Source organism: Bos taurus, chromosome 12 (assembly GCF_002263795.3).
Source record: "Bos taurus isolate L1 Dominette 01449 registration number 42190680 breed Hereford chromosome 12, ARS-UCD2.0, whole genome shotgun sequence".
NCBI classification, from domain to species: Eukaryota; Metazoa; Chordata; class Mammalia; order Artiodactyla; family Bovidae; genus Bos; species Bos taurus.
Window position 1 is genome coordinate 38,544,968 of NC_037339.1, and position 22,319 is coordinate 38,567,286.

Here is a 22,319-nt window from a genome sequence, read left to right on the forward strand (position 1 = left end):
TGCTGCTGCTAGTGATATAATTATGAGATAGATGGTTTATTAAGAGAGGGGGGAAACCTGAGTGAAGCTGAAACATGCTAACTTACAATCTGGGAATCTTTCATCCTATAACATAAATTCATTACCAGCAAGTTTTATATACAAAAACCACACTAACAGCTGTAAAAGAGCATCAGAGGATTTTAATGAGACTGACATCTGCAATGTTTTGATCCTCAACTATACCTATATATATTTTTTCCATTGAGATAATTTCAAAGTTTCATTTGACTTTAAAAATATATCTTGTGGAAATTAATGTATAAGCTAGCAAGAACCAAAACAAATAGTCTTGATACAAGCAGATGTTCTTAGGAAGTATTTGGGAGAATATAGCATAAATATAGTTTATTCTTATTCTGAAATAAAGATTATAGTGACTGTGGATGCAATGCCATCTTGATTATTTAATGTATTTAATCTTTAAAAAGGTTTTAGTTGGACTTCAATACATATTTACTGTTTACATAGACAGTCATGGGACTTAGATTCTGTTCTGTTTTGCTTTTTTAAGCAAACTTGACTGAGCTTGTAAAGAAAAAGTCAGTCAATTTGTTCCTCATAAGTCTTCTTTTCCCACAACAAAATCATATACCAAAACAATGATCTTTGCAGGAATAAGTATTACTTCAAAGAATAAAGAATTACTCTTTAAAAGTAAACAACTTTTTTTTTTCACTTTGACATTATTAATTAAATAGAAAGAAGAAAGGGATGTTTTCAAGTGATATAAAAAGCAAGATATTTTTACATATTTGGGGGTAAGGGAATAATTATAAATAAGAACATGACTGTTAAGCATTGTAGTTTATAGAATTATAACTCATACAACACTGTAATAAAAATGTTTTAATAGTTTTATTTATACATCCCCTAAATGGATATTTGGCTCTCACTTTAAGGATAATCCAAGTATATACATAATCACATATGGAATTCACCAGATGGCCACTTTGTAGCTGGGGAGTGTCATGGAATTTCACCATTCAAATCTATATTTCTATTTACTATAGCATGGTTTCATATATCCTACCTTATTTGTGTGGGTGATTATATGGAGAATGATGGTAGTTCCGACTCTTGCAACCCCATGGACTGTAACCTGCCAGGCTCCTGTGTCCATGGGATTCTCCAGACAAGAATACTGGAGTGGGATGTCATTTCCTTCTCCAGGGAATATTACTGACCCAGGAATTGAAGCAAGGTCTCCTACATTGCAGCCAGATTCTTTACAGACTGAGCCACGAGTGAAGGAGAATAAAAACATTCTAAACAGGTTACTCACAAATAGCATAATATTTCCTCCCATGCTTTTGTCAATGACATTTCCACAAGTTTGGATGATGTTTTGATAAAGTAAATGTATACTGCAGATACAAAAAACACACTGAGATTTCAGGATACATTCAGAAAGAAAGCTTTTTTTTCTTCTTCTTCTTCTTCTACTTTCTGTTAACTTGGTCATGACTTCTGGTAGCCAACATTAGGTAATTGTAGGCTTCTTTAGAGTAAAGTCAACCAAATTCTGATACAATGTTCAGCTCTTTCAGAAAAAAAGAATGCTTTTCTATCCCCATATATTTTTGAGTATTGAAGAAAATGTCAAGCCTATCAAACACAGCAAAGTAAGTTTTAAAGAAGAATGAGTCTCTTCTATATTTTCACACGCTGTTAGAAATATTCATGAAGGTTGAGAAAATGAAGAAATTTGGCCCATGTTTCTTAAAGTGAAAGTGTTAGTTGATCAGTAATGTCCAACTCTATGAGATGCCATGGACTGTGTTTCTTAAAGAGCTAGGCAAACTCCTTGACCAAATGACTCCTAATGAATGACTTCATCCAAAATGGCATGCTTTTTTCAGTAAGAAATCCATTTTAATACATATAAATTCTTTTAAAAGTTAACATTTCAATCTTAATTTAGGTGTGATCACTTAGAAAAACAACAATATAAAGATAACAATGTATAGGGAGTTAATATTTACCAGACAACTTCAAGAGTAAATTAGAATTCACATGTTTGAAGAATTTTAACAAACTTCATAAGTCCTTTAGAGCTCCTTCAATCTTTATTTTACAATATACTGGTCAACAGTTTTTAAAATATATTTACACAATCTATTCTTATAGTACATATTATTTTTGATATAATCCTTTCAGTGTTTTATCACTCATAACTTTGAATGTATTAACATTAAATCATTCAATTATCACCTTAACTTTTCTCATATCTCTAGCATTTCTTTCCATGCTATCTTTATTTAACTATGATACTACAAATATGTCACCACTCTTGCTTTGTTTTAATTCTTCACCTTTCTTTAAGTGAAAATCATACATTCTTTCCAATTACTTTAATTCATGTAATTGTCCTTCCATCTTTCCCCCCATAAACTCTGGCATATTTTTCTTTGCAATTATTCTTTTGCTATGGCAGCTACTATCTCCATGGCAATATTTAGGTTGTAGTGTCCTACATTTTTAGAAAGCTTTTCCCAACCATCAGTTCTTCTGATAATCAGTACAAAACACTTATGAGCAACTTTCCTTGCCTCTTTGAGTTCTAAAAATGAATTATTTATGCTGCACATGTTGGATGACTCTCATTTTCATCTATTGCCTTGTCAGCCAGAATTGCTGTTTAGTTACTACATTAAATACCTAGTTCAAAATTTACCATATAATTAAAAGGTGAAATGGAATTTCAGAGGGAAAAAAATTTTCCCAAGAAATACAGCATGTTTTAGTAGAATCAAAGAAAAAAAATTATAGACATAGCAAAGTTAACTTCTTACTTTTCAAAGGGCATTGATATTCTTTATTTTTTAAGGGGACCTCAGTCATCTACAACTGTTATGGAGAAATTGCTTTTTAAACTATTTATGCCTCTAAATAAATTATATAAATATATATATATATTATATAATAACATTATATATAATATATATAATATAATAGTATTATATATCCATGTTATAGCTGCTTTCTTTTGCAAACTATTCCTTTTCTTTTAAAATTCAGGTTTCAAATCCCAAGGAAACACTTCTACAAAAATCTCCTACTCAAATTTAGCCTGGTGTGCTAGTAACAACGACAACTAGAAACAGAAGAATAGAAATGCAGGACAAAGGGAGAGTGCAGCTACACTAACCCCACACCGCTGCCCGGTGCATACATACACTACTACTTTCACTACCACTAAACACACTACTACCATTAGCAAACTACTCATTCAGTATATAGAGTTTATGAAACTGAGTTGTCACAATTATCTTGGCATTTAATTAAGTAATAATATAATGATCAATGGGCTTCCCGGGTGACACTGTAGTGAAGAATCTGCCTACCAGTGCAGGAGACACAAGAGATGAGGGTTTGATCTCTAGATCAGGAAGATATCTTGGAGTAGGAAATGGCAACCTACTTCAGTATTCTTGCCTGGAAAATTCAATGGAAAGAGGAGCCTGGTGGGTTATAGTACTTTGGGTCTCAAAGAGTTGGACACAACTGAGCACACACACACACACACACACACACACATAATGATTAACACTTGAGTTTTAATTATATATTTTTCAGGCAAGTGAATGCTAGGCTAGATGAGATCAAGTATCCGAGGCAAAAAATGAAATAAGTGAGAGAGAAAGAGAGGAAAAAAATATCTCACAAAGCTCATTTTCAACACCTTGATATTCTATTTGACTTTTTATCTTTTGGCTCCTAATTTTATAAAATGATTAAATATACATTATCATTGTCATACTTAATTTTGAAAAATAAATATGAAAATGACATATGTTTTTAAATTATCTTACACATATATATTAAAATGGCCCAAATATTAAAGCACAACAAATAGAGATGATGTCTACCAAGTGAATACAAGAAAGTAGAAATAATTGCAAGTATTTATTGAGAATAATTGTTAGATATATGGAGATTTTTAACAGACTGATGTTGTTTTTGTGACCTGAGTCACTTACTGACATTATTTTGGACATATTACATCATTATAAATAAGCATTAGTAATTTCATAGCTAAAATGGCAATTTGAATAGTAGCACCCCACTCATACTGCTGTTATAAGTATGATGCTTTTGTCATAACAAATGAAAAATATTTAGCCTAGTCCCTAGTACCTGATAACTATTTTATTATCAATAATGTCTCTGGGATCTTCTCTGTCAGTCAAAATTCTAATCATGATATTCTAACTCTAATTATGAAAATTGGACTAAAGCACTTAAGTTCTTTCAAAGAAAAAAGGTTTAAAGATGAGGTAAGTTATATTGTAGGCCCTTTCATCACAGAGCAGTGCCTTTGTCTTTTCCTCAGCTGGTTGAATGTGACATAATGCTTTAAATGCAAGAAGTACAAAATCATTTCTTGTAACATGAATGAACCTTTTCACATGAAAGGCAACCCAGCTTACAAAGAATTATGCTTAATAGGATATGCTTTGAATAATAGATTATCTGAAGCAAAACACAATACAATAAAACAATGAGAGGAAGGTCATTTTATTAAGAATTGTGAATTAAGAGAGGAATGAACTAACGTTAGTGAAAAGATACACAGTGCAACTCAGATTTTTATCCTCTATTAAAAGTACGACTGAAAACAAAGTTTTCTCTAAGTTTTAAAATTGTAGACAAAAAATAAAACAAGCTGACCAACAATCTTGGTAAAATGTATAAAATATCCTCTTAATTCAAATAACAATTTACAAACTGAAACATTTTGATAGATTTTATAACTCTAAATACAATGTAGAGTAATTAGAAAAAATGATAAGAATTCCTTGCAACTCTTTCCATGGAGTCTTTTTTGTCTTAAATATCTCATAGCCAACAATTGAGGTAACTGTTCTCCTTGATATCAGTTATTACACCCAAACTGTTTCTCCACCTCCATTCTGTAAAACTGTGTGCTTAAAAGGTTATCCTTTATTTAAAGATCTGTTTTCTCTTCCTCTCTCCAATGCAGGAATTCACAAATCTACTGATCCCTTTGTAATCTTTACATGGGAGATTTAAGAATAACTTTATTCATTATTCTTTTCTTCCACTATTCCTGTGACATCAATGTCTTCAACTTCAATGTGGAGGATTCATCCAAGAGTTTATATTTTTCATTTCCATCTTTTCCAACATACAATCTCAACCACTCACCCTCAATTACAAACCACAGAGCCCATGATCACTAATAACAATACCACCTAGGATTCTAAGATTCAAGTATTTCACCTGATCAGAGGAGCCTGGAAGGCTGCAGTCCATTGAGCTGCAAAGAGTTGGACATGACTGAGCAACTAAGAGCATGCACACATACTCTTTGAGAACCATCACTCAGTACTCAAGTTCATGTGCTTTGGGTTTTCAATGCTATAAAACTTTGAATTCATCGATAACTAATCCATCAAGCCTGTCATTTCATTCACCTAATATATCAATTCAATTAGCTTAACTTTTTATAGCATAGATTCTATGTTTCATGATCATTTTCATAAGTGTACTACAAATATACTTAGTTCCTTACACTTCTACATCTTAATTTATCTGTGACTGAAACTATTCCAACACTCAAACTCAAATATCTTTCTTTATCAAGCATTTTTATCTATCTTTTACAGTGTCTAATTTTTTTTAATGATTGCTGAAATTCAAAACTTAGCTAAATTTTCTTAGGACAAAAAAATCAAATCACATAAAGAGATGGTTAGATCACCATTAACTGCATGAACATAAAATTCAGGTCCTAAACTAGCTGAAACAAGCTATTATGTATATATATATATTTTTTTTTTTTTTCTCTCAAGTATGACTCTTCTACCACATTTGACTCCTCTGTCATTCTTGCTCTTCTCTAAACTACTCTCTTCAAAACACCAAAACATGTGGTCATGCCACTTATCTGTCCAATATCTCTCATTGACTTAGACTAAAACAGACAATGGGACTGATTCTTGTCTGGCCTACTTTTGCTTCTCTACTGTCACTTTACTCTCTCCATGGTTCAATATTTTCTAGAATCAGTAGTTCTCTGATTGACTCTAGTATATGCTATGTTCTTTCCCATTTCAGATACTTTATGTCCGATTTTCTCTCTACCTTTTAGAGTAGCCAATTCCTTTCATTCCTTCAGGCCATAATTTAGGTTATCTCTACCAGAAGGTATTCCTCAACTACTACCTCCTTATTTTGCACTTAACTCAATATTATCTTTGAATATCTCCTATTTGAAAATAATGATTTTGTCTGTTTGTTTATTACTCCTAAGTCCTACTTAATTGTGAGGATAGAAACTCCATGAGAAAAAGAATGGTGTCTGCTTTACTTACCAATGTAGGACCAATAACGGCAAGGGATGTTAGATTAATATGTGAAACCTGAATGGAAGCAGATAGGTATTCCCAGGAAAATGAAAAAATAGTAAAGGGACACAGAAAATCAAATACTGTCTCTTCTAGAAACTGAAATTATATATATATGTGTGTGTGTGTGTGTGTGTGTGTAAAACAAATTAAATGAAGATCCCATTAAGGTCATTTGAATATAAGACATACTACGTATTTTGCCTTAACCAAGATTAACAGGGATTTGGAAGTCTTTACACAAGAATAAACAGAGATCAAAATTTTGATTTTGGAAATATCTTTGATTATAGAGAACAAGTTGGAATCAGGAAAACATAGGTGTAAGACTGAGGTTTTTATATATATCATTATAGAGATTGTGTGTATATATATGCATATATATATATTGTTTGAATCACGCAATAATATTATGTATAAATGGTGTGAGAATTATATGAAATTACACATGAAGTGAAGTGTCTGACTCTTTACAACCCCATGGACTATACAGCTCATAGAATTCTCTAGGCCAGAATATTGGAATGGGTAGCCTTTCCCTTCTCCAGGAGATCTTCCCAAACCAGGAATCAAACCCAGGTCTCCCGCACTGCAGGCAGATTCTTTACCAGCTGAGCCACAAAGGAAGGCCAGGAATACTTGAGTGGGTAGCCTATCCCTTCTCCAGTGGATCTTCCCAACCCAGCAATGGAAATGGGGTCTCCTGCATTGCAGGTGGATTCTTTACCAACTGAGCTGTCAGGAAAGCCAGTATATTGACATTAACATTTCACAGTAATTGAAACCATTGAGAAATGGAGTATTTCCTGCCATGCCAGTAAACAAGTATGTCACAGCCATCAGTGATCCTGTGTCTTAAAATGTGAATTTCTGAGCCCACAGGATGCCCAGTAGGGAGAATGATATCTGCTATCCAGCAACCATTAAGTTGCAGCCACTCCCTATTTAGCTTGGAAGGATGTGAAAAATGCAGGATAGCTTGAGATATGTAAGAAAGGAATGATTACATTGAACTTAGACTCCTGCATCTTGCCATACATAGAAAGTGCTAAATTCTTTAACTTGAGGTATCTGGTTTTCCTTTGGTTGCTGTTGATGTGTTTCAGTCACTGAGTTGTGCCTGACTCTTTGCAACTCCATGGACTGTAGCACACCAGGCTTCTCTGTCCCTCATCAACTCCTGGAGCTTGCTCAAACGCATGTCCACTGAGTCAGTGATGTCATCCAACAGTCTGCTCCTCTGTCACTCCCTTCTCCTCCTGCTTTCAATCTTTTCTAGAATCAGGGTCTTTTCCAATTAATCAGGTCTTTGCATCAGGTGGCCAAACTATTGGAGCTTCAGTTTCAGCTTCAGCATCAGTCCTTGAAATGAATATTCAGGGTTGATTTCCTTTAGGATTGATTGTTTGATCTCCTTGTTGTTCAAGGGACTCTCAAGAGTCTTCTCCAGCACCACTATTTTAAAGTATCAATTCTTAGGTGCTCAGCTTTCTTCCCTTGTGGCTCATCTAGCAAATAATCTGCTTGCAATGTGGGAGGCCTGGGTTTGATCCTGGGTTGGGAAGATTCCCTGGAGAAGGAAAAGGCTACCCACTCCAGTATTCTGGCATGGAGAATTCTATGAACTGTACAGTCCATAGGGTCACAAAGAGTTGAACATGACTGAGTGACTTTCACTCACTCACTCACTCAGCCTTCTTTATGGTTCAACTCTCACATTCACACATGACTACTGAAAAATCGTAGCTTTGACTAGATGGACTTTTGTTGGCAACGTGATGTCTCTGCTTTTTAATACACTGTCTAGTTTTGTCCTATATTTTCTTCCTAGGAACAAGTGTCTGTAAATTTTGTGGCTAGAGTCACCATACATATTGATTTTGGAGCCCAAGAAAATAAAATCTGTCACTTTTCCCCCAAATGATTGCCATGAAGTGATGGGACCAGATGTCATGATCTTCATATTTTGAATGTTGAGTTTTAAGCCAGTCTTTTCACTCTCCTCTTTCACCTTAATCAGGAGTCTATTTAGTTTCTCTTCACTTTCTGCCATTAAGTGGTATCATCTGCATATCTGAGGTTGTTGATATTTCTCCCAGCAATGTTGATTCCAGTTTGTGAGTCATCCAACTTGACATTTCACATGATATACTCTGCATATAAGTTAAATAAGCAGGATTATAATATACAGCCTTGTTCCACATCTGTTTCTAACTATTGCTTCTTGTCCTGCATAGAGGTTTCATTAATTAACAATAATCTTTTGATGTTTAGACTACTTGTGGTTGCAGTCCTCTATATAATCTGACTCTTCCCCATGCCTCCTTGGAGAAGTTATCTCAGGGGTACTTGAAATGCTATCTCTTGGACTTAAAGTCCTAAAAATTCCCACCAAATAAAAACATAACTTTCTGTTTTTAAGTCAACATTTTTGGTGACCATGAAGGGACCCAGAGTAGACTCCTCCCCTCTCTCTGAACTCTATGAAGATCCAGAGCCTTGGTACCAGCAGAGGCCTCTTATGCCCATACATCACCTTAGGGAGTCCAGAAGGATTTGAGTGAGTCTCTCCTAGTTCTCAGATCCCCTGTATTGGTTGATGATCCTGAGTTTTATTCATTAGGGGAATCAGTTATCCTTGAATTTTTTTTTTTTTTTTGAGAAATAGTATCTGGATTTCTCAGTATAGACAGTGGGTGGGATATCCTCAGTTGAAGGACTGGGAAGTTCTGCTCAGTTAGGAGCTGACCAGATGTTCCTCAGGGTTAAGGCACTGGGAAGATTCAGTTTGGATACTTAGTGGTTAGCCTTAGTTTAGAAGCTGGGAAGACTTGCCCAGTTAAACACTGAGCAAGTTGGGACTGAGTTATCTGGGGGAAGACTGGCCTGTCATTTTTCCTTGAGTTGGCTACCTTAATAGAGTTTGTCAAAATAAAACTGAAATCTTATGAGACCTTCTGATCTCTGAAGAAGGGATTCTCTCCTCCTGACTGGAAATGGTGTCTCAGGTGTCTGAGAGACTTGGTAGAGGCAAGCCCTCACATGGTTCGCTTGTTCCTATAGGGAAACTCACTCATGTAATTAACAAACTACTCAACCAGAAAAGTACATAAGGACTGACCATGGAAGTCTTATACTCCACTGGGAGACCCAAGGCATGTAATATGGGGCTAAAACAACCCTGGGGCAAAACCAGAGAAGTTAAGCTCTCAAGCAGCACACACTGGCCCACCACACTGTTGTCACTAGGAATTTTATCTCCACAAACTGATTTCAGATGGGAAATCAAGGTGTCTAAATAAAAGAAAAAGGAACAAGAAATTGGAAATACCCCAGCTAAATAAATGTACATCCAAAACTTACAACTATTTACTCAATTGGAAATTAAAGGAACTCTCACCCTAAATCTTAAGTGGACTCTTTTATTGCCTGTGTAGTTAAGGCTAAAATCCAATAAAACCTTAAACAAATGCCTTCTAGGGGGAAACTTCCATTTCTCAGTGTCTTTGAGATGAAAATGTTCTAACTGCATATATATGGAATTTAGAAAGATGGTAACAATAACCCGGTGTACGAGACAGCAAAAGAGACACTGATGTATAGAACAGTCTTATGGACTCTGTGGGAGAGGGAGAGGGTGGGAAGATTTGGGAGAGTGGCATTGAAACATGTAAAATATCATATAGGAAACGAGTTGCCAGTCCAGGTTCGATGCACGATGCTGGATGCTTGGGGCTGGTGCACTGGGATGGCCCAGAGGGATGGTATGGGGAGGGAGGAGGGAGGAGGGTTCGGGATGGGGAACACATGTATACCTGTGGCGGATTCATTTTGATATTTGGCAAAACTAATACAATTATGTAAAGTTTAAAAATAAAATTAGAAAAAAAAAAAAAAAGAAAATGTTCTAACTGATCTTCCCAGGACATTTTGTATTTGTGTGTTTTGTTTGTTTATGTTTTTGAAAACTTGGCTTTTGTCATACTATTTTTGAGAGTAAATTCTCTGGATTTAGGTTACATCCTCCCCCACTCTCTTATGGAGCAATCTTTTGTGTCTTAATGGTTTAAATCACTATTGATGTATGTTTTATTGATAACCAAATGATAAATCCTTTAAAACTGGAGAAACTAATTAGTGAATCTAGAGTGCTCACATTATAAACAGCTGTATTTCAAAAACAAAACAAACAAACAAACAAACAAACAAAACCTTCTGTTGTTTAAGAGGAGTAAAAAAAAAAACTAGTCTGGAAAACTTCCTTTGTGGTCTTTGCTTCCCCTCAATTGATCTTGACAATGTCAGTGTTAGTCGCTCAGTCATGCCTGACTCTGTGCTACTCCATGGACTGTAACCCACCAGGTTCCTTGTCCATGGGATTCTCCAGGCAAGTATACTGAGATGGGTTGCCATTTCCTTCCCCAGAGGATCTTTCCAACTGCCAGGGATCAAAGCTATGTCTCTTATGTCTCCAGCATTGATAGGTGGGTTCATTACCACTAGTGACACCTGCAAAGCCCCTCAATGTGTCTTACAGATGTCAATAAGAGCATTTACTGTTGCTCAGTTGCTAAGTCTGGTGTAACTGTATGTGACCCCATGAACTGCAGCACTTCAGGCTTCCCTATCCTTCACTTTCCCCCTGAGTTTGCTCAAACTCATGTCTACTGAGTCAGTGATGCCACCCAACCATCTTGTCCTCTGTTGCTTCCTTCTCCTCTTGCCCTCAATTTTTCCCAGCATCAGGGTCTTTTACAATCAGTCAGCTCTTCCTATTAGGTCCCCAAAGTACTGGAATTTCAGCATCAGTACTTCCAATGAATATTCAGAACTGATTTCCTTTAGGATTGATTGCTTTGATCTCCTTGCTATCCAAGGGATTCTCTTTGAAAGCATCAATTCTTAGACAATAAGCTTTCTTTATGGCTCAACTCTCACATCCATACATGCCTACTAGAAAAAAACAGCTTTGACTATATAGACCTTTGTTGACAAAGTGATGTCTCTGTTTTTTTAATACACTGTCTAGGTTTATCATAGTTATTCTTACAAGGAGCAAGCATCTTTTAATTTTGTGACTGCAGTCACCATCCACATTGATTTTGGAGCCCGAGAAAATGAAATCTGACACTGTTTCCACATTTCCACCATCTATTTGCTATGATGTGATAGGACTGGACACTATGATCTTCATTTTTTGAATGTTAAGAGCATTAGAATAATTATAATGTCAATAGGAAAAAACTTGCAAGGTAAGTCTGGCTATAATTTCCAACAAGGTAGAACTTTCTTAAAAGGAGTTATCTCAAATGAATAAAGAAATCTTTGGATGGCTATCTATAATGGAATAAATAAAATGGACATTTATGTGATTAAAACAAAATTTGATATTACTACACTACTTCAGGTTAAATAGGCCAAAAGGGAACAGCTACTGGTACCCTGTGTTAAAAGCCAAGCAAGTCTTTCAATTTACCCCAATTTTAAAATATATGTTTAAAGGGGCTAGAAAAGTTTACACTGAGATATCTGGCAAGCAATGATTTGGTATAACAGTTAGGCCAAAGGGCCTGGCCTCCTTGGCTCAATGCCATTCTTGGGATCCCAGAGCTTTTTATTTAAAAGTAGATAAAATGGACAGGGAACAGCAACAGAAACAACATCAAAAATTTTCTAAAGCTCCTCCTCTAAGAAAAAAGCATGTTGCTGCTACTGCTAAGTCACTTCAGTCGTGTCCAACTCTGTGCAACCCCATAGATGGCAGCCCACCAGGCTCTGCCATCCTTGGGATTCTCCAGGCAAGAACACTGGAGTGGGTTGCCATTTCCTTCTCCAATGCATGAAAGTGAAAAGTGAAAGGGAAGTCACTCAGTTGTGTCTGACTCTTCATGACCCCATGGACTGAAGCCTACCAGGCTCCTCTGGCCATGGGATTTTCCAGGCAAGAGTACTGGAGTGGGTTGCCATTGCCTTCTCCAAAAGCATGTTGATCAGATCCTAAAGAAAGCTAAAGTTAAAGGTATAAAAATCAATAGAATTTAGATGAAAGTATACAAAATTGGTATATTTAAATGCACTTCTATAAGATAATTGCATCTCTTGTTTAATTATATTGTAGGATAGACATGTTTCGTTGGGGAATAATTCCCCAGTGTGCTATCATAAGACAAGGCATATAGATTGCCACAAAGAGAATATTAACTGAACACACTAAACAGTAGAGTTATCTGGGCTATATAAAGTAAATAAAAACTAAAAACTATGTTCTCTGTCTCTCTGTGACTGGCTGAGGAAGCACTGTAGCACAGGGATGGTAGCCTTGCAGGGCTACTACAGCACTAGGGTGTCAGTTGGTCCTGCCCAGAACACTTCAGTTCTTCCCTAGAAAGATATATTTAATAACTGATTGGTGTGTCCCCTGAATACAAGAAAATGGAAAATGAACAGAGGAAACCTTTACCAAAACCAGTGTCAAATTTGGTAAATGCCCTGCTGAAGATATGGAAGAGGAACAAGCTTTTAAAAGATTTAGAAATACTGATGAGATGGTTGAATTATGTATTCTGCTTCAAAGCAAGAATGCTGGGGCAGTGATAGGAAAAGGAGGCAAGAATATTAAGGCTCTCCATACAGACTACAATTGCCAGTGTTTCAGTCCCAGACAGCAGTGACTCCCAGCGCATATTGAGCATCAGTGCTGATATTGAAATGATTGGAGAATTTCTGAAGAAAATCATCCCGACCTTGGAAGACGGCCTGCAGTTGCCATCACCCACCACAACCAGCCAGCTCCCACTTGAATCTGATGTTGTGGAATGCTTACATTGCCAACACTATAAAGGAAGCGACTTTGACTGTGATATGAGACTATTGATTCATCAGAGCACAGCAGGAGGAATTATTGGAGTCAAAGGTGCTAAAATCAAAGAACTTTGAGAGAACACTCAGACAACAGTCAAGCTTTTCCAGGAATGTTGTCCTCAATCTACTGACACAGTCGTTCTTATTGGGGGAAAACCTGATAGGTTTGGAGAGTTCATAAAGATCATCCTTGATCTTATATCTGAGTCTCCCACTAAAGGACATGCTCAACCTCATGATCCCAATTTTTATGATGAAATCTATAATTATGGTGGTTTTACAATGATGTTTGATGACCACCGTGGACGTCCTGTGGGAATCCCCATTCAGGGAAGAGGTGGCTTTGACGGAATGCTACCTGGTCTGGGTAGGGGGTCCCATGCCTCCTTCCAGAAGAGATTATGATGATATGAGACCTTGTCAAGGACCTCTTTCACCCCCTCCTGGACGAGTTGGCCAGGGTGGAAGTAGAGTTCGGAATTTTCCTCTTCCACCACCACCACCACCTAGAGGAGGAGATTTAATATCCTATTATAGAAGAGGAAGACCTGGACACCGTTACCATGGCATGATTGGTTTCAGTGCTGATGAAACCTGGGACTCTGCAATAGACACATGGAGCCTCTCAGAGTGGCAGATGGCTTCTGAACCACAGGGTGGCTCTGGATATGATTATTCCTATGCAGGGGGTCATGCCTCATACGGTGATCTTGGTGGACCTATTATTACAACACAACTATTCCCCAAAATTTGGCTGGATCTTATGGGCAAAGGTGGTAAGTGGATTAAACAAATCAGTCATGAGTCAAAAGCTTCCATCATAATTGAGGAGCCTTTAGAAGGATCCAAAGATCAGATCATTACCATTACAGGAACATAGGACCAGATATAAAATGTACAGTATTTGCTGCAAATCAGTGTGAAGCAGTATTCTGGAAAGTTTTTCTAAGACTAGTGAAGAACTGATGGAGAGGGAAATGGCAACCCACTCCAGTACTCTTACCTAGAGAATCCTACGGACAGAGGAGCCTTGGTGGGCTGCCGTCTATGGGGTCACACAGAGTCAGACAGACTGAAGCAACTTAGCAGCAGCAGCAGCAGCAGCAGCAGTGAAGAACTGAAGGAGTCCTGCATCTTTTTTTGTTGTTTGCTTGATCTGCTTCTGTTTAAAAAGCCAACATTCCTCTGCTTCATAGGTATTCTGCATTTGAGATGTAGTAAAACCTTTGCTATTCACCAGATGTAATGTTTTAGTTCCTTACAAACAGGGTTGGGGGTGGGGGAGGGTGTCCTAAAACTAACTTTGAAATTTTGAAACAGCAGCAGAGTGCAGTGAATTTTAATTTTTGTTCATTGTTGGTGGTTTAAAGAGGTCCCCACCCCAGCCCATGTAATTATTGTGAACATTTTGCTTTGTGGTCACTGTAACGTTTGGGGTGGTGGGACAGGGAGGAAAAGTAACAGTAGTCCATATGTCTCTGGCTTCTATTCAGAGCAGTGTGCAGAATGTAATGCTCTTTTGTAAGAAACATTTTCTGATTTTTAAAATAAATTTAGTGAACCTATTTTTGGTGGTCATTTTTTTTAAGATGGTCATTTTTCAAATGGCTGAATTCCCCCCAACCTACCCCCAAATGTAACACTAAGTTTAATTATCAGTCCTCTGTTGGATATAAATAAATGGCATCTCTTCTTGGACTTAGGCAAAATATCTTGACATACTCAGTTCTGGTGATTCTTAACAATTAGAAAGCCCATTGCTTGGGAGGAAATTCCACCACACAGTCATGCTTATAATAAGCTGGGGATTTTTGTTTGGTTTTGCAAATACTTGCCCCTACTTTGCAACAATTTTCTGTTTGTGAAGAACTAAAGTGGGAAGCAACACAATTGATGGAATACTAGTATAAGCATGTAGCAGAAGCTTAATAGCAAGTTTTATTAATCAGAATAATACTTGGTTAAGGAAGTGACTGATGCTAAATTCTGATTGTTTTTATTAGATAACTTCTCACCTATAGATTTAAACTATCAGATTTGTTGTGTCTCTTAGCTAAACTTTGTAAAATATATACCTATGTATGTATATATTCTTGTTTTTCCACTGTATGCAAATTGAAAGAAAAAGATATACCTTTCTCTGTTGTATGTTGGGTTATGTAGGAAATGTTTGTGAACAATTCAAAAAAAAGATGAAAAAATTCCTGTGGATGTTTTGTGTAGTATCTCTTGGCATTTGTATAAATAGTTGAAAGTTCACTACAGAATAAAACTCCCATAATGCTAGATTTAATGTGTGCCCAATTTTGAACAAGGGTTGATTGACACCTGTAACATTTGTTAAAAAGTTCCTCTCATAAGGAAATAAAATAATCTTAAATTATGTAAAAAAAAAAATAGAAACTAACATACAAGGGCTAATAAGATAAAGATAGTGATTTTACTTTGGGTTTAATTTGTAACCTTAGAAAGATGTTTGCTGAGTGCCTCATACAAGCCTTTGAAAACATGACAAATTAAGCTCTAAAATTCTAAAACATAATACCAGTAAAATAAATTTCTGTTTCATTAGAATCTTGTCACTGATACTAGTATCTTTAGCTGACAGAATCATTCTTTAGGAAACTAAAAACAACTGACTTTCTCTTGCAAATCTCTAAAAGCCAGAAATGTAAATATAGGCTACAAGGACTTATTTAACTCAGTCAGACAGGACCTGAAACAAAGAGGGGAAAAGTGACAGTTTAAAAATTCAAATCTCTGGGAATTACCCCTCAGCACAGATAGTAAGTTTTAGTCATCTGAACAAACAACTTTAATGCACTCCCACTACTTGTAAGCTAGTAAGTTTACATCCTAACACCTGACTCATAACTAGCTTTTAAGTGAAGCCATCCCTATCTTTGACTGTTTGTGTCTGTGTACAAATTATACATATGAGATTTCTCTACTTTTAAAAGTTATTATCAAAATTGGATTTATAAATAACTCTATGTATTTTTAATAAAAAGTGCTTGCATTTAAAGAAACTGGCCAAAACAGCTTTCAAATTCATGTGAACTGAGAACTATTCAATATTAAATTGATATCTGATACTAATGTTTGTTGATCTAATGAATATAAGACATGTCATTAAAAGTCATCAAAAACTAAGTATAATACTTCATTTTACTTAGGCTTAATAAATAAGACTTATTATATCTGTTACAAGGAAAATAATATGATGAAACTTTAAAGTATATATGAGATAAGAACTTTAGGATAAACTCTTTAAAATAATTATATCTTAGAAATGCCTACTAAAAATGATCTCACTATATATTTAGTAACTTAAAGTTCTAAACCTGTGTTAGTGTAAGTGATGGAAGTTTATTAAATAGCTAAAAGACATGGAGATATCAATTACTAAATAGAGAAATTAAAGGTATTTAGGACTATTAATGGAAATATTTGGTGTCACCCTGAGATGTTCTCTATAAAAAAGACAATTGTTTTAAAAAATTATTACTGGTGTTTATGCTCACCAATCTATAGAATGCTAGTGTGAAAAATTGTTCATAATTTCTTAATTCTTAGTTTTTACTAAAAAATTAAGGGTTTAAGAGTTGAGGATTCTAATTTAAACATATAATTTAAAACTATTAAAAACAATATAATAGCATCTCAGTAAACAGGGCAAAGTAGAATGTGTGTTTTCGGTAAGAAAGTATGAGGAATGAAGCTACATTTTATTGAAGAAAAAGAAGAAATTAGTTAGTCTTATTTGATGGAAAATGAGAGACAGACTAGATACAGGAAGTGATGAAAGATTGTGGAAAAGAATCCTGAAGAGAAGAAAGCTTTATATATAGTCAGGATTAACTAAATTTAGATTAAAGTGAATTAAATGGATTTTGTTGAGTGAACTATTGCAGGATTACAATTTGTTTTCTCTCTGTTAGAAGTGCTCCTTTTTGATAACAGACTGTGTGAGTTTTTGTACTCTTAAGTGCTATATACTTGTTTTTTTTTTTTTAATTTAAATTTATTTATTTTAATAACTGGTTAAATAAGTATTCTTTCATTGATCTAAGATCCTGTTGTGTTTTAAAACATTTTTGATACTTCTAACTAACTTCCAAAATATCAAAGTTTTACTAAGCTTTTTTAGTCTGCTTTAACTCTGGGCTACTTCAAAGAAATATCTCTGTGACATCCCAGAAAAGAATGGTAAACTATGTTTATTTTATATTTTTAATTTAGAAACATTGTCAAATGACTGGAGGTAAGCTTTAGGCTGCAATGTATGAATAAAGGTCATTAAGATAAATTCAAAATTTATATGAAATCCGTAACATCTGATATGTCCTGATATAATGCTATCAGTCATAATTGCAATGATTATCCTAAAATGTTATATGTTTCAGAAATATCCAAGTTTCCTGTTAATTGCATTGTACTCACATTTTTAACCACCCTACTTTACATTTTGTCCTTTATAAACTAGCATAATTTTACACTGCTTTTACAAAATGGAGGTTTTCAAAAGGACTCATTAAAAATTACAAGAACTATTTAAACAAATGTAAGTTTCTGAGAGCCTTTAAGTAATGTCATTGAGCTGGATAAGAAATGACAAACTAATAAAAAACCTGATTACTTCAGATCAACAGAAATCAATTAGATGGGACTAAGTGAACTGATAAATATGATTAATAACTTTGACTTTGAAAAATATACTAGCTTAAATCTGTTTCCCAGTAACCTTTTCTCCCTTATGCTTTGACCTGCAAGTTGGTAAAGTATGTCTCTGTAAACAAAATTAAAGCAGTTATCTTTTCCTCTCTACCTGATCCTGCCAAAATTTGGCTTCTCCAGCTGGCTCTTCTATGGACTTATGGTTTACTGCAACTAGACTGCAACTAGTTATACTAATAATTGTTTTAATTTGCTCTTTGTTTCCAAATTATGTATGCCATTGTCTCTCCACTACAATATGACTTTGTCAATGTTACTAACTACATTACTTCTTTTTTTTTTTTTTTATAAGATTATCTTCTCTTACACTATGTATCCAGGCCTCCAACAAATGTAGTGGTGACTAGATAAAGTAGTTAATCAGATATACAGATCTCTATAAAATCAATAATTATAATGGTGTGATTCTAAGTACAAGAAGAACAACAAGGGAACTATCTCCTGGATCCTAATAGGTTAGAAGATAGAAGATCCAGAAAATCTTTGATTATCTATCAATAGGCCTAATGCAGAAATTAACACCTGGAGTGGCAGAACTTTAAGCTGATCTAGGTTGAACACCCCAGCACCATGGGACAAAAATTAGTCAGAAAATATCTCCCTAACACTCACTGGTCAAATTTCCTTACCATGAGGAGAAACTGAAAAATGGAATATTTCCTGCCATGCCAATAAACAAGAATGTCTCAGCCATCAGCGATCCTGGCCCTCCAAATGTGAATTTCTGAGCCCAGAGAGTGCCTAGTAGGGAGAATAATATTTGCTATCTAGTAGCCATCAGTCTGTAGTCACTTCCTGTCAAGCTTGGGGGTAGAAAAAATGCAGGATACTGGCTTCAGTTAGCTGAAATACATATGAAAGTAATAATTTCACTGAGCCTAGACTCTTGTGTCTTCCCATACACAGAAAGAGCTAAATTCCTTAACTTGAGATATCTGATTTTTCTTAATTAGCAGTGATCTTCTGATGTTCAGTCTACTTGCCCTTTGTTGCAAACTTCTATATAAGCTGACTCCTCCCACCACTGCCTCAGAGCACTTCTCTCAGGGTTACTTGAAATGCTGTATCCTGGCCTTGAGGCCCTAAAAATTCCCACCAAATAAAACATAACTCTCAAATTTAAGGTTTGGACATTGGTTTTTTTTTTTTAAGTTGACACTACTTATATTAAAATAAATTATTTTGAATTATTACCTTAATTATTTTGTGAGCAGTAAAATTGAGTTTAGCAAAGGTTAAGGAACGTTTCAAAGGCTCTGTATCTAACAAATGATAAATTTAGACATTCCACAAAAACAATAGGCAGAGTCAGGTTATTTTTATTCAATATGTTTTCTCAAATTCTATGACAAATCAATATGTAGCCGTGAACATAACTGCTAAAACCAAGACTACATTCCTTAGGCACTCTTGCAGCTATAAGTGGTGATAACACTGACTTATTTTAATGGGAATGTGAACAAAAGTGATATATACAAGTTTCAGCAATTGTGAAAGAGTGTTTGTGTTTTATATCTGAGTAGACCATTTTGAAAAATAAGATAACCACTGTGAAGCATGTCAAGCACAACAAAGCAAGAACATTTAACAAATAAAAAAAATACCTAACTCAAGACATTTGTATGAGAAAGAAATAAAACTCATCTTGTTTAATGCTATTACAGGGGAGTTACATCATTCAAAGACAAATTGAAGCCTAATTGTTAATGAATTTGGTCTTGAATTGTGTTGTCTCTATAAGAATTTACACATATCATAGGTTTAGTAGGAGTGACCAGCAAATTGCTTAGATATTGTACACTTAGAAACTGTTAGTGTGATATAAAAGACTTGGAAAATTTTACCTTTTTCCTTTTTTTAGAAGGATGCCACTTGTCAACTAAAGGTGTAGTGTTAGGACCTTTTCAGAAACTTTGAGTATGTTGCCTATTTCAGCAGTACACTTAAGTAGGTAGTCCTGAAGCAATACTACTAGTCAGAAACTCAAATTCTTTCTATTTTTCATGTGTTTAAAGAGTAAGATGAACTCAATCTAGAGCTAGATAGCCTAAAAGCAGAAAAGGAGAATTCACCTCTTCTATCACTGTCCATAAGAGTCAACCTATTCACAAACTTGTAGGACTGAAAGAAGAAAAACTTTTTTCCTACTTTCTATATTGAATCAGTTAAAACCAATGACTGAAGTAGCAATCTTAGCAGAAGATGGAGACCATAGCCCGAAAATTTTGAAGAAATCTCCCTTTAGAATTTTTGCCCCAACAAAGGAAAGCTGCCAAATGCCTTCAGGCATTGATGTTGTTTTGGTTCAACATTCCTTCCTTCCTTCCTTTGGTTCAACATTAAAGGTGTTGCCTTCCTATCTAAACCTTATTTCTTTTTATACCAAGCGATCATTGCAGCTTCCTTTAAATGAAGAAAGGAAGTAGGAAAGAGCATAGTATAGAGGTCACAATGTAAGAAACTGTGGTCTGTTTTAAGTATTGAGTCTTAAAAAGACTACTTTTAAACAAAATAAAGATTCTGGTCACTAATTCCAATATGTGTGGGGCAAGGAAAGGTTCCCATCAAACCGTCAAACCATCAAGCCATTTTCCATCACCACCTGAGTGTTCAATAATTCAACTCAATTTTCATACTATGTATCCCAAGACAGTGTCAGTCTTACAGGTAAAGGCTCAGTCCCACAAAACTGCTCTCCTCCTCCACACTTCACATGCCAGTCACAAATCTATGTTGTCATCTGTGTTACCTGTGCTATAGATTGGAAGTTCAAATGATCTCCCTTCCTTTGGTTCAATTGATTTCCTAGAAATTTCCTAGAAAGATTCACAGAGCTTAGAGAAGCATTTCACTTACTAGATTTCCAGCTTAGTATTGTATAATGTTTTTAAGAACAAGCCTGATGGAAGAAATGCACAGGACAAAGTATGGGGAAAGAATGCAGTTTCCATGTTTTCTCTGAGAATGTTACTCTCTCATCTCAGAACATATTTACAAACCCAGAGGCTCTCCAATTTCAGTATTTTTTTTAATTTTTATGGAGGCTTCATTACATAAGCATATTTGATTAAATTAAATCACTGGCCATTTGCAGTTGATTCAATTTACATCTCTTCTCCTTTCCTCAGAGGTCAGGAGAGCCAGACACAAAGTTCCACTGCTCAAATCATAAGGTTGGATCTCCTGAAAGTCAGCTCCCTTGCTTAAAAATGGTTTCCAAAGCTCACCTCATTGATATAAATCCAATGTGTGGTTTAAAGGAGCCAATTTTTTATTAATAAAACACCTATTTCACCTTTTTGGCACTGAAGCAATTTTAGGAGCATACAGCAAGAGACTGAATTTTATTATAAAAGATGCTCCTGTTGCTCCTATTGCTCAGGAAATTCCAAGGTTTTGGAAGCTATAAATCACGAACCATGGGCAAAGAGCACATATATATTTCTTACTATAAATCATGATATCTCAAAAGTATATAGATCAGAGGGAGAAGATAGAAGGTGGTTGGTTTTGATGTTTGAGAACCTGCAGTTCTGTTCTTGAGGACAGAATTTAAAAAGTCCATCAGCAGATGAATGGATAAGAAAGCTGTGGTACATATACACAATGGAGTATTACTCAGCCATTAAAAAGAATACATTTGAATCAGTTCTAATGAGGTGGATGAAATTGGAGCCTATTATACAGAGTGAAGTAAGCCAGAAGGAAAAACACCAATACAGTACAATAATGCATATATATGGAATTTAGAAAGATGGTAACAATAACCCTGTGTACGAGACAGCAAAAGAGACACTGATGTATAGAACAGTCTTATGGACTCTATGGGAGAGGGAGAGGGTGGGAAGATTTGGGAGAATGGCATTGAAACATGTAAAATATCATGTATGAAACGAGATGCCAGTCCAGGTTCGATGCACGATGCTGGATGCTTGGGGCTAGTGCATTGGGACGACCCAGAGGGAGGGTATGGGGAGGGAGGAGGGAGGAGGGTTCAGGATGGGGAACACATGTATACCTGTGGCGGATTCTTTTTGATATTTGGCAAAACTAATACAATTATGTAAAGTTTAAAAATAAAATAAAATTTAAAAAAATAAAAATAAATAAATAAAAAGGCAGTCAGTTAAGGGTAATGATGTTGTACATAAGAGAATGAATATAATGATTGACTGTGAAATTTAATCCAGGGAGGAATGGAAGATGATTTGAGTGGAATGAGTAACAGTGAAAAAGATAATTAATAGCTTTGCAGATTCTTATGAGAGAGCAATCTGTATACTAGAAGGATATGATAGAGAAATGAGC

The 22,319-nt window shown here is 35.4% G+C and overlaps 1 pseudogene; it reads left to right on the plus strand.

The window, feature by feature from the left end:
- The first annotated feature begins 11,640 nt into the window (after positions 1 to 11,640).
- On the plus strand, positions 11,641 to 14,239 carry LOC616995 (heterogeneous nuclear ribonucleoprotein K-like; annotated as a pseudogene).
- The last annotated feature ends 8,080 nt before the right edge of the window (positions 14,240 to 22,319 follow it).